At 44.8% G+C, this 14,811-nt stretch overlaps 1 pseudogene; it reads right to left on the bottom strand.

The window, feature by feature from the left end:
* Nucleotides 1-991: 991 nt before the first annotated feature.
* Nucleotides 992-7,608, bottom strand: LOC137817501 (uncharacterized; annotated as a pseudogene).
* Between the last annotated feature and the right edge of the window lie 7,203 nt (nucleotides 7,609-14,811).

The following is a 14,811-nucleotide window of genomic DNA, read 5'->3' as shown; positions in this document are numbered from 1 at the left end:
GATCCAGCTGATGCATGATATGTATAGAACATTGCTGTTATATTGTATATAATATATTTTCCTTTATGCCAAGGTTTTACAAAGTCCAATATGCAAAAAGGGAAAGCGTTACATTTGAGAGTGTAAACAACACTGGTTCTTAAAGAAAAGTCACACATAGACCCGTACAACGCAGCGTCTGCCTTCCTTGCTTTTACTAATTCATTCATTGTTACAATTAAAATGATTCTCATATAAAAACAACTCGACCTCAACATAATCAAAGCACATATGATACAAACAATTCTTTACTTGATTTGGTTGCCTTCAGTTTTCGTTCTTTCTTTCTGACTTCCTATTACTGTAAATTCAGCCTCTTTGTTGTTGCCTTGGAAGACATGTGCCCTCTCAGGTTCATCCTCGTCTTTTTCTCCGCCGCATTGGCAGCCTACTTCGCCTGGACCACCGTGCGCTCCTCCCCAGAGATTGACCTCACCATCCAAGACCAGAACAACGAAGCCTCCACCGACAAGGATAATTTCAATTTCATCAAGGTGCCCTCTGTTCCATTTTTTGTATACAATTCATCACCATTCTTGAGTTTCTTCTTTTAAATCCTGACTGTAGTTTTTTCTTTGGTGTCAGATGATTCAGAATGGATTCTGGGTATTTGTTGACATGGCCAGCGGGAGGTATATGTGGGAGAACTTTGATGTCCAGGAATGATACTGTTCAAGTAAAGAGCTCTTAGATGTTGGAACTTCTCAAATCTTGATGGTTGTTGCAGAAACTTTTAATTCATTATTTTATTTTCACTACCGGTGTCGAGAAACCTGTAAATTCTGGTCTTTCTTTTCTTTCTGCAAATGCTTGATAGGTTAAAGGGGAAGTAACTTGTACAATTCAATAATTTTGCAAACTAATTTCAGTGCTCATTTTCCCAAAGCCTTATGCCTCATTCTCAACACTTTTCTCCCTTCTATTCCAACACTGCACACAGCTACACACTCAGGGACAAGATGGAAATTGGCATAACACAACTCATCAACCGTTTATGCACTTTATTTATAATCATAAAATAACAATTATTTACATTTACCAGAATATATTATAATGTACAAACACTATAATAGAGAATATAGTTAGATGTACAAGTTCAGAAAATATGGTAATTGCAGTTCGACAATGTGTTTATATTAGGTCAGACTGTAGCTTAATGACATGTAGAGAAGCGCCAATAGAGCACCTTGGGGAAGTGGTGCATACCTGCGAGGTAGGAGCCAACCACATGGCCACCACAATTAGTGCAACAACACTACTACTGGTTTTCCCGCAAACCCAACTTGCAAAAGACAAGCACAACGTTAGCCAATATGCCACCCCTCCCACCCAAAATCCATGCTATTACATGACCAATTTATAACCGGTGTCCAACTTTTCATCGAACAATGCTGTCAGGCCGCTAAATGTTAGAGAGAGTCGGGATCCAAACGTCTGAAACAAAAATAATGACAAGAACGCTGATCTAAGCACTTCAATAAAGAACCTCTCTCTTCACCTTCTTCTCCTCTGTTTCACTGCTGTACTCCTCATTTACATTGTAATCCTCCCCGTATCTTTCACTATGCATTCTTTCCTCCGTTGAGCCCATCTATAGACTCTACCTGATCTTCAAACTCAGTACTGTAACTCCATTTTTCCCTGGGAGAGTTCTGACTAAATTGAAGTTCTTGATCATACTGAACTCTAGTTGCTTCATTAGATAGTACCTGTTTAAGGATATAAAGAACTAGACATCGTCATTGGATTTCCAAAGGTAGATATGCTCCAAGCACAAGAAAAACAAAAAAGGAGCAAACCATATATATTACAGAAGGAATTCTAGGAACTTCATAAAATGCTTCAAATTCAAAAATTACTTTATAAATGTAATAAATTTGTGGGATGAAAAACTTGACTACATTAAAAACTGAAAGAAAGCATAGCAATAAGTTTGTTAGCTCTCTATTTGAAAACCATTAACTAAATGTCACTTGGTTACATTCTATTCTGCTTTCTTGTCTCTACCAAAGAACATTGTTGTGGAACCAGTAAAACTGCATAGTGTAACAGTAGGGTCCCTATTAAAAATGTAGAACTTTTCATTGGCCCAAGAAAAGGAAATTAAATCCCTGGTAACAGAAACTATTCCATATATCAAGAAATAACAATTGCTCACTTCATATGCATGATGGATGCTCTTGAATAATTCGCAGATGCGGATCCCTGCTAACGCGGGATGATACTGCACTCACAGCAAAATACCGGACAAGATAAAATGAGAAAGCATTATTTACAAATTAAGATACCAAATATACTGCCACTTCTATAGTAGACAAGTATTGAATTCACTCTATCTAATGCAGCTTGAGCATTATCATGCAAACTCTAATTGATTTTAGTAAATGAACCTGTTGAAAGGATTAGTGATAAAACAAGCAACGAAGGATGGTACCTTTCTGGTACCATGTTCAGAAGAGAGAAACTGAAAAAGAAAGAATGAAAGCCTGTGTGTTGGATACACACATGAGTATTCTTAATTATAATGAAGAAGAAATACATAAAAGGAACAAAATCAATATCTAATAATGGGACATATCTATTTCCCTATCAAATCATACATATTTCCCTATTTAATGTGATGATCATATATATAAAGAACCCTTAACTCATAGTAGCTGGAGGATCAAGGATGGACTGTACTTCCCAACAGCTCCAATCATCTTGAAACTTTTAGAATGCACACATTAAAAGGATTTTGATCCTACAGAAGAATTAAAAAGTATTTTGATTAGTTTAGCCTTTGCTTCTCTAATACAAACATCTCATGTGCTTTTTTTGCATTTTAGCCATTATAACTGTCACTTTGTTTGATACTTATAAACATATGCAAATCCACAAGATCTTTCCACATTATCTCGCTGGCAATCGGATCAAGGGCAGAACCTGCTGCTAAAATATTATTCCAAACTAAATGTTGAAATTTCATGAAATGTTTGTACCCTAGTATCGCTTTTCAACCCAAATGTTACATCATTTAAACAACCATATTCTCAAAGTTTCCTTGATACTAAGCTTGATTTCAATCAAGCGAGATTCTTAGGCAAGCACCAACATCTCCCTTCCCCTTTATTGATGTCTCTTGGCCCTAGTTACCCCACCAGTGCAATTGGCTGAAATTCTAGGTTCCCAAAAGAAAACTAGACTCTCTCAAAGAACCAAGATAAAAGAAAGAATAACTGTTTTATTCCAGCACTGTTCAGAACGCTCAAAAGAATATAAAGGAAAATAGTTCCTTTCACACAGGTATATCCTGTCGCCACTTACACATACAAATCACTACCCTCTCCCATACCAGGTGGTCTTTATTTAAAGACCACCCGTAACTAACTCACAATCCCTTATCCTTATTTTAAATTTCCTTCTATGATACACCCTCCATATTCTATCCTTATTTCTTGCCTAACATTACTCCCTTCTCCAAAACAACCTGTCTTCAAGGTTGAAATCTGGAAATTGCTCTTGATGGTTGCCACGTCCTCCCAGTAGCAGGTATCATTGTCCCCTTCATTCTATTTATTAAGATTGTGGAACGTGTGCCCTTGAGCTGTTACTTCACGTCTATCCAAAATTTCTTTTGGATAAAAATTCACACATTGTCCCTGAAACTCTTGAGGCAATTCTGGATATTTGGTGCAGTCCCTCTACTAACTTGAGTTGGGAAACATAGAAAACTGGGTGTATTCGAGCTTGTTCCAGTAATTGTAGCCTAAAGCCACCGAACCCACCTTTGCTAGAACTGAAAATGCCCATAATATGCTGCAAGTTAGGATGCAATGCAATCGACTAGGCATAGATAGTTGTCGATGCGGATGAATCTTCAAGTAACCATATCCCTACTTTCATTGGAGAAATCTTCTGGCAAACTTGGACATTTGATCCTGCACTCTTGTTAAATGAAATTGAGGTGTGTAAGGGCCTCATCCTAATTCATTAAATCTTGTGCCCCCGCCTTTACCATGTTTCCCCGGGAAAAAAACGAGCCAGAGATGGAGGAGGTCGTCCATACACAACTTCAAAAGGTGTACACTTGCTAAACTGGTGTATACCAATATTCCGCCCAAGGAAGGAATATCGCCCACATTTGGGTTGCTCCGAACTAAAGTAACGAAGTATGTTTCCAGCGTTCTATTCAAAACCTCCGTTTGACCATCCTTTTCTGGATGATACTCCGTGCTCATTCTCAGCATTGTCCCCTGCAATTTGAATATTTCCTTCTAAAAAAGACTAGAAACGTTGAGTCTCTATCGCTGACAATGGAATCTCACCACCTCTTTAACAAACACCTCTGCGATGATCTAGCGAAATACGGATGTTTAAGACAAATGAAATGCCCATACTTACTAAGACGATCCACTACCACCAAAATCGCATCCTTCCCGCATGATTAGGAAGTCTAACAATGAAATCCATACTTATCTCCTCCCAAATTGCTTTGGGAATTGGCAACGGTTGAAGCAATCCTTGTGGTGAGCACGCCTGATACTTGTTCGCTGATACATTGCACATGTGTTACATATTCGGTGATGGTCTTCTTCATGCCCATCCAATGCAAGGACTGAGCTATTCTTGTAGGTGCGGAAAATTCCTGAATGTCCTCCCATAAGAGTAGTATGGTATTCCTGGAGTAGTTAGGAATCCAACTCGAAGATGATCATAAGACCATCCTGCCCTTGTAATGGAGTTGACAGTTTTTATATTGTTCTTATATGTTCTATGATAAATAGCTATTAGAATTATGTTTACCTTTATCATGAATCTAACTATTCATGATATGATTTGCTTGAAATTCTGATCACAATTTATGGTTACCCGTATTCTTTTATCAATACTATAGAGAGAAAAAAAAATCTCTAAACTTGATGATACCACAGCTTCATCTATAACCTCTTTAAACCATACACTAATGACAGGTGCTTCCACAAATACATCAAACACCTCGACAGAGCCTACAGAAAGCACTCTTACAGATCCATTTGATATTTCTTACAGAACCAAGTTTACAACTCAATGGCAAAAATTACATTGAATGGACTCAATCTGTGAAGTTGGACATAGATGGGAAAGGAAAATTGAGATAACTAATGGGAGAAGTCATATAAGTTAGAAAATTGGAGGGATGACCGCTCTTTCACAAGATGAAAGTTAGAAAATTCCCTCATTACTACCTGGTGGGTTGATCAACTCCATGGAACTAGTAGTAGGAAAACCCTATTGTTTCTAACTACAGCCAAAACTGGTTGCAATTTTGGATGTGAATACTATTCAGACCTGAAGAATTCATCAAAGATTTATTACTTGAAGACAAAATTGCAGAAATTGAAACAATATGTCACATCATATTACAACTTGATAATAACTTGTTGGCAAGAGTTAGACTATGTTATGGAGATAATTGGGAAATCCCAGAGATTCTAATCAGTTCAAGAAGAGAGAGGAGAATGTTCGTGACATGAGTAGATTTCATCACTGGCCCTAATTGGAGTCTTGATGTAAGAGGATGAATCAAGAAGGAATCAAATATATTACAGAGGTCTTTTCTAAGGTTAGAATGATGAATCGAGAAGGAAGATTATGTTGAACACTCATGAACCATCCTCAGTCATACTTGGCATATCTTTTGCAATTAGACAACAGTCCACTATTGATTTTGATAAGTTTAACTTTCAAGTTGCATTGTTTTATTAAATTAAAATTGCACAGTTCAACTTTGCAAAATGAAAGACAAAGCTAATATGCCATTACATTACATATAAGTGGAGGAGGATACATGGAAAACATGCTCCAGACTTGCAAACAATTACAACTAAAGTATTAAGCCTGGCATGTAGCTCACCAAGGTGTAAGCACAATGGAGTACATTGAAGTACAACTAACTATTTTAAAAAATTATACAATACAATGTAATGTCTAAGAAGAAAAGCAAGTTTGGGCATCAAAAGCTGCAAGACATGGTTTTTGACGTACAATCATCAACTCTTAAAGATTGTAGTGACAACATGGATGGAATTCACCTTATTCTCCCAGATGAAATTGATGATTGTAACAAAGGGTAGGTAGAAGAAATGGGTGAAGATGGAGAAGTGGTTGAAGATGAATTGATCTTTGGTATGATAGCTTGACTTAGGGAGTTGTTGATCATATAAGTGGGTTGGCTCGGTGAGCTAGACAACCAAATAGAGTCCCTAGACAGCATTCGAGACTTAACCCAATTGCACATATTTAAAAGGAGGAGGAGGAAGAAGAACATCTTTGATGATGATGAACAAGAGAAAGTAATGAGGAAGAACTTAAAAGTGGATATAGAAATTCTATTTAAGGAATCACTTGTAATAAGCACAAGGCAAAGTATTTACTTTGATTATTAGTCTTGCATTTGAATGTAGTGACAATGACAATAGATTTTGATTATTGATATAATTATGACTTGTCTTTCCTCTTTAATTGGTAAGTTTTCTATTTTTCAGTATTTACATGTGCATGATATAAAATTACAAAATTATGCATATTTGTGTGCTAGACTTCGCAATAGAAGCTGTCATGCGGTATGTAGGATTGACTATTTAGTAATTATATGGTTTAGATTCACTTCTCTAATGCTATGGTCTGTTATAGTTGTTACTAGCCTAGAGAAATCCATTTCATATAAACCATAAACTCCATCCTTAAACCATTACCCTGTCTCCTAAATGGCCTCTAAAGTAGAGAACATATATAAGTAATCCCCCAATGCTAAAAATCATGCTAAATAATTCTCAGATATTAAAAAGTCCTTCAAATCTGTCCATGAATGTTAGTTAAAGTATAAAACTTAAGAACTAAAGTCATGGATATTCAACACTTAGGGGATTACTCGTATAATTTTATTATTTTGGTTTGACCTGTTAGGAGAGAAGATAAACTTGCGGTAATATTACACGACCAATCACCAGGCACCAGAAATTGTCAAATAATTTGAAACAATTACAAAATACTAAAATGCCAAAGAAAAAGAATAACCAAAATTCCTATAAGTTAGCATAACCTAATTCTTAGGTTTTCACGTCAAATCGAGAATCATCCCAGCTCGTAGCGTATTCCAACGCAGACTAGGAACGGAACATCAATCAATAAAGTATTCATGCGAAATGGAAGAAGACCTTGCGGGCGAGGAGGCGATAAGCGCGTTTGATCTCGACAGCGGTGGCAGTGCGGGCGACGCCGAGCACGGCGTAGTGATTATGGCCGCCGTTGACGGCAGCGGGCGAGGAGGAGGCCACGACGAGTGGAGAGCGCCGGCGAGGAGGGTTGGCCCAGCAGGAAGGTGCGGCGGAGTGGAAGGGACTGGAATCGGCGGCGCCACCATAGCGTCCGACGGAGATGGATCCCACCACAAGGTGCGATTGCATTGTTAGTGAGTGGGAACTGTTAACTGCGAGCGAGTCTGTGGTGTTCAGTGCAAGATTTTTCCTTTTTCATTCTCTTTTTGTGTGTACATAAAATCGAATTAGGTTTTAGTTATTTGTTACATCTTCGCTAATATCTAAAAGTATAGCTTCAACACATTATTCTGTGAGTCATAAAAAAGAATAAATAATAATATTCTTTTAACAGTAATTTGGAGTGAAATACACAACAAAAAAATAATTTATTATATAAATTAAGACAGGAAGAAAAACCCATGAGACACCCTTCAGTCTTGTCTATGGGACAGACGCCATGATTCCCGTAGAGATACAGGAGAGCTCCCCCAGATTCTTTGGCCAGTAGTACCCCGCGCGGAGTACTCTACTTGCCAAAGCGCGACCACCCACATGGCTTCCGCACACCCCCTCGTGCAGCTCAGACATGAGTCTGGTGCATTGTTCGCCGTGTACACAGATCTGCACAGGGTGAGAAAATCCAAATCTAAATAGGCTTCCATCTATGAGAGTAAACTTACTTGAACCCCTCTTTATTCTTTTGGCTTCTGCCAGATCGAGCGGGAGTATACCATCTTCTAAGTATCGCCGGTATGGCGTCATCCAGGTGTGGGGTTCCTTCTCCGCGTGGACCTCCATCGACTCACCAATCTTTGAGGGTCGTGATCTCACCCTCGGCGCTCTCAGCGTCTCTTGAGTCAACGACCGATGACCGATCGTTAGACGCTCCATTGACTTGTATACGTGAAGCACCTGGTTGTCTGATACAAACGCGCGTGGCACCTTCAGGGTCTCCTGAATGACAGTCCTCTGCTTCCCCCCCTTGCCTGAGCTGGCCAGCTTGGCAAGCAGGTCTGCTCGGGCATTTTGCTCTCTTGGCACATGCACTAACTCAAACTCAGTGAAGGACGTCTTCAGGAGCTGCACATACTCCAGGTAGGCTGCCATCTGAGGATCCTTTGCTTGGAACTCCCCCGTAACCTGCCCAGTGACCAGTAACGAATCGCTCTTGGCCAGCAGATTTCTTGCTCCCATTTCCCTTGCTAGCAACATTCCCGCGATCAGGGCTTCGTACTCCGCCTGATTGTTGCTAGCTTTGAAGGCGAAACGGAGGGACTGTTCGATCAGTACTCCGTTTGGCCCTTCCAGGATGACCCCAGCGCCGCTTCCTTGCTGATTAGAGGAGCCATCCACCGATAACACCCATCGGAAATCTAGCCCTTCTGCAGGTGTCGCGATGGATGATAGCTCGACTACGAAGTCCGCGAACACCTGCCCCTTGATCGGTCCTCGGGGCTCATACTGAATATCGAATTCCGACAATTCTACCGCCCACTTGACCATCCTTCCTGCCACATCAGGTTTCTTCAATACATTCTGGATAGGCAGATCAGTCATCACCACCACTGTGAAGCTGTGGAAATAATGCCTGAGTCTTCTGGCTGAGAATACCACCGCCAGAGCAGCCTTCTCGAGGGCCTGGTACCTGGTTTCCGGGCCTTGCAGCACCTTGCTGACGAAATAAACAGGCCTCTGGGCCTGGTCCTGCTCTTGCACCAGGACTGAACTGACTGCCCTCTCCGTAACAGCAAAGTATAGACGGAGAGGGATGCCTACCTGGGGCTTTCGCAAGACTGGTGGGCTTGCCAGATATCCCTTCAACTTAATGAAGGCCTCCTCGCACTCCTGCGTCCAGAGAAATCTGCTGTTGCGCTTGAGACACTGGAAGTATGGGTGACCTTTCTCCCCACCAGCAGACATAAACCGGGACAGTGCTGCCAAGCGACCGGTGAGCTGCTGCACCTCCTTCACCGTCGTTGGGCTCCTCATCGCCACGATCGCCGCGCACTTCTCCGGGTTAGCTTCGATTCCTCGCTCTGTCAAGAGGAAACCCAAGAACTTCCCAGCCTCTACACCGAATATGCACTTCTCAGGGTTGAGCTTCAGCCTATACTTGGCGATGGTGGCGAATAGCTCTTCCAGATCAGCTGCATGATGCTTCTTCTCTTGGGACGTAACCACCATGTCATCTACATAGGCGTGTACGTTTCTCCCCAGCATGGGCGAGAGCACCCTATCCATGAGCCGCTGGTAGGTAGCCCCCGCATTCTTCAACCCAAATGGCATGACCTTGTAGCAATAGCAAGACCGTTCCGTCATAAACGCGGTCTTGCATTCGTCCATTGGGTGCATCCTGATCTAGTTGTATCCCGAGAAAGCGTCCAAGAAGCTGAGCAGCTTTCCCCCCGATGCGCTATCGACTAGGGCATCTATACTGGGTAAGGGGTAAGAATCCTTGGGGCACGCCTTATTGAGGTCAGTGAAGTCCACGCACATTCTCCACTTGCCGCTTGCCTTCCGCACCAGTACCACATTCGCTAGCCACTCGGAGTACTGGATTTCTCTGATATGCCCTGCGTCAAGGAGCTTCTGCGCTTCGTCGTGGATCACCTTCCTCTTCTCCTCGTTAAATTTCCTTCTTCTCAGAAACTTCTGTTTCTGCCACTATGTGCGCCACCGCACGCCGTCGGATCTCTGCAAAGGTGCTGGGATGGCTCCTGATGAGAGACTCACTGAAAGGGCCAGGCAGCACTCCCTTCTTAAACGCGTGCACAAGCATATCTTCATCTTTTCTGGGTAGTCTAACCACTTGTGCTCCAAAACGGTTGAGGTAGTCCTTCAGCGACCCTGAAGGTGCCACGCGCGTTTGTATCAGACAACCAGGTGCTTCACGTATACAAGTCAATGGAGTGTCTAACGATCGGTCATCGGTCATTGACTCAAGAGACGCTGAGAGCGCCGAGGGTGAGATCACGACCCTCAAAGATTGGTGAGTCGATGGAGGTCCACGCGGAGAAGGAACCCCACACCTGGATGACGCCATACCGGCGATACTTAGAAGATGGTATACTCCCGCTCGATCTGGCAGAAGCCAAAAGAATAAAGAGGGGTTCAAGTAAGTTTACTCTCATAGATGGAAGCCTATTTAGATTTGGATTTTCTCACCCTGTGCAGATCTGTGTACACGGCGAACAATGCACCAGACTCATGTCTGAGCTGCACGAGGGGGTGTGCGGAAGCCATGTGGGTGGTCGCGCTTTGGCAAGTAGAGTACTCCGCGCGGGGTACTACTGGCCAAAGCTGAAGGAAGATTGCATAAGGTTTGCTCAGCGATGCAAACAATGTCAGCTGCATGCAGATTGGCACAAGGCACCCCCTGAGGAGTTGAGGTCCATCCATAGCCCGTGGCCATTCCATACATGGGGGATTGACATCCTAGGACCTTTTCCCCTGGCGACAAGGCAGATGAAGTTCCTCATTGTGGCCATTGAATATTTCACTAAGTGGGTGGAGGCAGAGCCAGTTGCACACATCACCGCACAGAAAGTCGAACACTTCGTCTGGAAGAACATTGTCTGCCGCTTCGGAATACCCAAGAGGCTGGTTTCCGACAATGGCACCCAGTTCACCAGTCATCAGTTGAGGAAGATGTGTGAAGAGCTAAAGATACAACAGGTTTTCGCATCAGTGGAGCACCCACAAACAAATGGGCAGGTGGAGTCAGCAAATCGAGTGCTGCTCAGGGGGCTGAAGCGAAGGCTAGACAAGGCCAAAGGAGGCTGGGCAGAGGAGGTCCCCAGAATTGTGTGGTCTTACCACACCACCCCACAGTCCAGCACCCATGAGACACCCTTCAGCCTTGTCTATGGGACAGACGCCATGATTCCCGTAGAGATACAGGAGAGCTCCCCCAGATTCTTGAACTTCGTTGCCGAAGAGTCCAATGAAGAACGTAAGGTGAATCTAGATCTGCTAGACGAAGTGCGAGAGGAGGCCAGAGTCAGTGCTGAAGCCGTAAAGAGAAGAGTCGAGCGGAGGCACAACTCTAAAGTGAGGCCCAGGCGCTTCCAGGAAGGTGATCTGGTGATGAGAAAGGCGCATCAGAATGACATGCAGAATAAGTTATCCCCGAAGTGGACAGGCCCGTACAGAGTGGTGGAGACATTAGAGAACGGAGCCTATCGCCTAGAGACTTTGGAGGGAGGAGCAATCCCCAGAACGTGGAACGCCACCCATTTAAAATTTTATTTCAGTTAAAATTGTACGGTAATGGCGTTCTCACGCTAAAAGGCACATGCTTTGTTTATGGTGGAAACAGTTGAACAGACAAGGGGGCACTCTTTTCCCTAAAGAGGGTTTTTAACGAGGCCACCCAATTAAAGAAAAATTTCCAGCATATAAAGTGTTCTCAAGTATTAAAGTTAAAATCCTCCTTGCCCCAGGTGCAAGTGCAGGTGATTGGTTAGGCCCTACTTGCCCTAGGCGCAAGTACTGGCACCGATCTAAGTCTTCCTCACCCCAGGTGTGAGCGCAAGCAGAAAGGTTTGAAAGGCCAGGGGTGCTAGTAAGACCAAGAGAAGGAAAGGAAAGGTTTTAACAAAACGTCCTTACCCACTTGGCATGCACCAATATTGGCCCAGTAAAACTCTCAGTCAGAAAACCTTTCTCACCCCAGGAGTGAGACAGGGAGTGATCGACTCAACCCGCCAAAGGGTGATGACCTCGGGGAAAGGGAAAGGGGTTAGCGAGAAACACTTCCTTTTCCCCAAGATGAGGCCTCACTTTGAGCAATCGATGTCAAGGTCCTTTATGCACTTAGCGCTAGAGCGACAGAGAAAGCTAAGTAAGGAGTAAAGAGCGATCACCGATGAGTCGTCAGTAATTGGCTAGTAGTACAAAGCAGCGCACGAGGACTGTTAAGCTGAGGGAACAGCCAGTCGAGATCATGCAGATCGCGCTAAGCCTGAGTTGGTTAACACTTAGTCGCGCGCAAAGAGAAGAGAAGCAGATCGCGCTAAGCCTGAGTTGGTTAACACTTAGTCGCGCGCAAAGAGTAAGAGAAGCAGATCGCGCTAAGCCTAAGCTGGTTGACACTTAGTCGTGTGCGAAAGGAAAGGCAAAGCCCAAGATCGCGCTGAACCTAAACTAGCTAACAGTTAGTCGCGCACATAAAGGTAAGTGGAGTCCAAAGAAAATACAAAGAAAAATTGAGCAATTGAAACCAAGGTATATCACCAGAGATGTTCATACAATTGTAAGTTACAAAGAGTTGAATGGTGCAGAAACATAAGGTTACAAAATGAAACTTTGTACAGAAGAAGTCAAAATTACAGAAGGAAGAGATTCAGGGAGTAGGAGGCTTAAGTTTCCCATCTACCACCGAGTGATGAATGCTGAATTGCGCAAGGTCCAGTTCTGGAAGGACGCAGCGGACTTGCTCGAGCGCCAGCTCGAATCCATCAATGAGGGAATCGGCGCCCACGTTCATCAAGTCCTCTTTCTCCGCCTCCAGACTTCGCCTCGAAGCCTCTGCAGCATCCCTCTGCGTGGTAAGGGTAGCAAGGGAGGAGGCAGCCTCAGACAGCTTGCCCACTGCCTCCTCAAGCTTCTTTTCGGCGGCAGCAGTTGCCTCCTTGGCGGCCTTGAGCATCTCTACCCGCTGAGAATCCTGTTGGCGTAGGGAGGAGTTCTCAGCCTCTAACTCCTCCACCATCTGACTCCGTTCGAGCAAAGAGGAATTCTCAGCCTGTAACTCTGCCACCTTCCAGTCCAGGGGACCAACAGTCTGCCCCATCAAGATCTCCATCTTGATGGTCTCCTGGACCTGCAGCAAGTACTCCCTCCTGGCCTTCTCCACCATGCCCCGCATCAGCTCGACAGACCCCTGAGCGGCTTCAAGGTCACTGTGCAGCGACTCGTTGTCGTGCTCAAGTTCCTTCACCCTTTTCTCCAGGGCTTTCTGCTTGCGATGCTGGTTGGAGAACTCCAGCGAGAGCACCACCTGCTTGGCAAGGTGTGCGTCTATCTCCTCCCCGCTCCAGTCGACGAGCTCCCCATTGCTGATATGCTGTCGCACCATGGAGATGACTCTGCTGAAGTTCTCATGGTTGGCTCCAGAGTTGCTTGGGCGCGAGCCAGACCCACCATGTTCAGCATTGGCGGTGGAGATTGTCATTGGAGGCGGGGCACACTCTTTTTGAGCGGAAACACCCCCAGCAGGGTGAGTGGATGGACCAGGTGATTGGCCTGCTGGGGGGGGAGTTGGTGGTTGAGAGGTTGGGGGCGTTTTTTGGCCAGGAGAAGGAGGACATGCGGGCTCTGGGGCCGGTCGAGTAGAGGGAGAGGGAGGTGGTGAACCTTCCTCTACCTCTACCACCTCTATCCCTCCGGGCTGGAGAGACGAGACCCCCTCGGCTACTGCTTTCTTCCTCTGGCGGTGAATGAGGGGGGAGCCTGAGCTTTCCTTTTCCACTGAGGCAGCAGCAGCAGTAGGTACCAGCGAAGAAGCCTTCACCAGTCTCTTCCTTTTCTTCCCTTGCTCAGGGCCTTCGGCTGGCGCGACCGAGAGCGGAGGGGCTTCGATTGGATCAGTGGTGGAAGAGGAAGAGCCAGTCCCTTTGGCCGCTCGGCGTTTAGCGAGCTCCAACACCGCCAACCGCCTATCTTTCCCTGACATTGAATCTGCATAAGCAAGAAAGAGGGAAGTTAGACAGCTAAGAGACGCAAGCAAGGTGAAAAGTATAAGAGCATGCATGAGGAAGTATAAATGTCCTAAGGGGCGGCAGAGAAAGAACTACCTATATATTTCTTCAGGGAAACCACATCAAACTCATCCTTGATGAGGCGAGCGGAGTCATACTTAGCCCCCAGGAGCAGCCCACACAGCTCGCGCTCGTAGGGGGCCATGGTCTCGAGGTCCTTGGGTTTCTTAAATTGAACCTGGGGAACCCAGTAGAGGGGGTACCCCTCGAGCAGATGAGGGCTTTGTGGGGTGGCGGATATCATATAAAATCTGCCCTTCCAGTCTTTGAAGGACTGCTGGTACAGGCCCAGAAGCACCCGTCCAGCAACCCCGTTCAGGCTGACCCAAAACCTATCCCCTGGTTTCTTCGCCTCAAAGAAGTAGAGGAACACCTCCACCGAGGCGTTGTGCCCAAAGTAGTTGCACAGAATCTGAAACGCCCGGATGAAGGCCCAGGCATTGGGGTGGAGTTGGCAGGGCGCGACGTTCAACTCCATCATCAGCTCTTTCTCGAAGAAGGTGAAGGGGAGTCGCAGCCTCAACCTTTTGAAGATCGCGGAGTAAACAAAAACGAAGGGCACCCCATTGGTGGCCCTGTCGTCAGCGCAAATGGGCATCCCTCGGGGAGGGATGCGGACTCGGATGTGGAAGTCGTTTTCCCTGTCTATAGAACACGAGGGTTCATCCGGGTCGTGGCTCAGAAGCGAGTTAAGATGGTCCTCAGGTAGCAAGATGGACGTTTCAGATAGC

The sequence above is a fragment of the Phaseolus vulgaris genome, unplaced genomic scaffold (genome assembly GCF_000499845.2).
Source record: "Phaseolus vulgaris cultivar G19833 unplaced genomic scaffold, P. vulgaris v2.0 scaffold_93, whole genome shotgun sequence".
Classification (NCBI taxonomy): Eukaryota; Viridiplantae; Streptophyta; class Magnoliopsida; order Fabales; family Fabaceae; genus Phaseolus; species Phaseolus vulgaris.
Note: the sequence above shows the minus strand (reverse complement) of the source record. Positions and strands in the feature narration are given on the sequence as shown.